The sequence below is a fragment of the Gavialis gangeticus genome, unplaced genomic scaffold (genome assembly GCF_001723915.1).
Source record: "Gavialis gangeticus isolate Ggan-Ray unplaced genomic scaffold, GavGan_comp1, whole genome shotgun sequence".
Taxonomy (NCBI): domain Eukaryota; kingdom Metazoa; phylum Chordata; order Crocodylia; family Gavialidae; genus Gavialis; species Gavialis gangeticus.
Genome location: NW_017729022.1, coordinates 59,972,157 through 59,975,378, shown reverse-complemented (window position 1 = coordinate 59,975,378; position 3,222 = coordinate 59,972,157).

Genomic DNA, 3,222 nt, shown 5'->3' with positions numbered 1-3,222 from the left:
GGGGTGTGCCATGGGGATGAGGCACCAACTGCTAGGCCAGGGTTACTATCTCTTTGAACTGGAAAGCATGCATTAAGCTCCAAGCCTCTGGTACAGGTTTGCCTGCCTCAAACATGCTGAAGAACACAAAACTACCCATCAATTCAGTTTGTTGGAGTGGGAAGTACACATCATGGCATAACGCTGGATGCCTGGCCTGTATAGTCCACATCCCTGATGTTCCTGCAGAAAGAGAAAACCAGTACTAAAGAGATCGAAAGCCAAAACATAACTCACTCGGTGAAGCTGAAAGAATCCTTTTCCCCTCCCTGACAAGGAGGTTTCTGAAAACAAAACCAAAAATCCCCACAAAGGCACAGTATGAAACCACAACACTGCGATTCTCTATTTTAGACTGATTCACAAACAGAACATCTGTCTGTGAACCAACAAGCTCCCCAAAGTGGGTCATTCTTCGACATGGAAGGGAGGGGAGCAGAAAAGCAGCCCAGAGCCACCTTAAAAACAAGCACATTTCCACCAACTTTTGCTCCAATCAACAGGGAAGCCACACAGCCAGTTTTTAATTGGCAGCTTAGAGGCAGATAAGCCTACCACTGCTCTACTCAAACGCGTATGTATGTACCACTTTCCTCTCAGTTTGCAAAACAGGTTTAAATGAAGCTCTCATGAGGAAGTCAACCCAAGCACTTAGGTAGCCATCAGCTTCCCCCACCCCCTTCTCATTTTTGTATGGAGGATGGAGTTAAAATGGAAGCCTTTTGCCGAAAGACTGGGAAGACAGGAGTACTAGTTTAGATCATGAGGAGGCAGAAAGGGAGACTAGCCAGGAGAACATACCTATCCAACTTCAGTAGGGACAAGGAAAAAATAAGCAAGCAACATTCATTGTAATACCTGCTGTCTCATTTTAACTTTTTAAAGACTGAGCTATCATTAGAGAGATGAAAATAATAATTCCACACTAAAATGTATGTATTATTTCGATTATGTAAGTTATGGCAGCTTATTTCCAGGATTACAATCATTGCAGCTCCCAAACACCACAAAATCAGCCAACTCAAGATGTCACAGGTTAATTCCTTCAGGTCTAGCCTATTACACAAATGAATGTGGAGGTGAGTAGAGGCAGTGACCAATTGCTTTTTCTGCCATGAGCACCTCCAGGCTCTTGAGCTTTGATTCCAGGAGTTATTGAACTGTGAAGAGCTTTGTCAGGTCACTGGGAACTCATCCAAATTAACAGAAAACAGAAAAATGCTGAAGAAGTGCACGGGGTAAGTTTCTGAAAGCCCAGCTCAGACTCACCAAACTCCTGCATACGCAGGGCTCAGTACCTGGGATGGAAGGTTTCAATGACTTTCAGAGAGAAGGACAGCAAATGGATCCCTTTAAATGCATACAAGCATGAGCATGACAACTGCATGAGACCAACTTGCTAATGCCAGTCAAAAACAAACAACAGGGAACACAGCCACTGACTGGGGTCAACTTAGAATCCCAGCAAATTCAATGTACAGCAGCAGCTTGGACAGGACTTCTCAACTCTAGCTCAGTCACAATCTCTGACCTGGACTCAAATCACTATAGAGACCAACCATTACTTGCTGGGATTAGGGTAATACTCAACTGGTAGAAAAATAAGTGCATTTTTAAAAGGAAAGCATAGAATAATATGAACCACCTGAAAAAGGGATACGTATCACATACAGTTTAACAGGATAGGAAAATTAAAAGGTCTCCTCACTTCCATTGGAAAGAAATGAAATAATAAAATAAAAATCTGTGCCGTCTCTTGAAGGGAAAAGAAAAAAAAAAAAAAGGGCCAAGAACCAAAGTGGCCCAAACACACCACAGATCAGAGGTCCATTTTAGTTGGGCATCCCTTTGCCAACATGACCAGCGCTTCAAAAAAGATGTTAGTAAAAAAGCTTCTTAAAGGATAAGAGTTACTGTCATCTCTAAAGCAACACAAAGGCCTCATCAAAAATCCAGCAGGCTCTGTAGGAGGCATAGTAAAATGCTGTAACAATTTCAGCATCGAGCTTCTAAAGGGTTCTTAAAACAAAGGTTATTCTCCCAAGCTCATCCTCCCTCAACCCTTTAAAACTGAAAAGATGCAGACTGTGGCTTCACCCAAAAGAACAAAACCAAGCCATAACCATCAACAGGCACCAGTCTAGCTTCATAAATAGGTGTTAGCAGAGGCCTCCCAATAATAGGAGAGGGCTCTTCAAGACAGCAAGCAAGAAGCACCTCTCACTCCTATAGTTGTTGATACAATAAGATATGAGACCTCTCACTCCCTAGGCTGCTGATACAATAAGTCAGCTCCATAGAACTGACTGCAAGTTTTAAAGTACAGGGTATTTGGACTTGAACCCCCTGAGCAGCTTTGCAGAAGCACATTAAGAAAGCAAGCCACACAAACGTCTTGGACCTGATGATTTAAAAAAAAAATCCTCTTTTGGTTAAAAAAAAAAAAGCAATCATAGAAAAATATGGATTTGGGGTTAAAAATGAAACACCATTCTCTATATACCTAGATATTAGTGGCATTTCATTTAGATCATGCAAAAATGTGGATTTCAGATTACTTCTTTTTAACCAAAAATTGGGGATTTTTTTTTAAATTGGAGAAAACCAGAATCCCTGCAAGACAATGCCATCAAACATTTCACAAGTGGTAAGACCCCATCTCAGAAAGATCTCTCTCCCCTACTCCTACAGATTTTTCTCTGGGTGGAAAGCTATTTTTAGGGGTGTGGATTGTGAGGAATATTCTCCCACAGACACGACATGTTGCAGGAATGCAGGGCCAGCCTCCTCTCAGTTTTTAGCAGCACATTGAGATTTTTAGAGAAAAAGCAGGCCCAGGGATCCTCCACCTTGGGGAAAATGAAAACCTTTAGGCTTGCCCTTTCCTTCTAGCTATACTGGCAGCCTCGGGAGGGCAGAGCTCGTGTGTGGAACAAGATATTTTTTTTAAAAAACAGACAAAAAGCACCAACCCCTCTGGTAGTGGGTTCACTGCCACTAGGCCAACCCTCTGGGCCCACACCCTCAGGGCAACATTTCAAATGACTAAAACCAAAAAAGCAAAAAAAAAATAGCAGGATGATCCGGCTGCTGGCAGGCCACACCCTACCAGACCAGCTGAATGCAGCTTCTCCGCCTCTTAGACTCAAGCCACCCTGAGCAAATCCTGGCTTTGAGATGTCA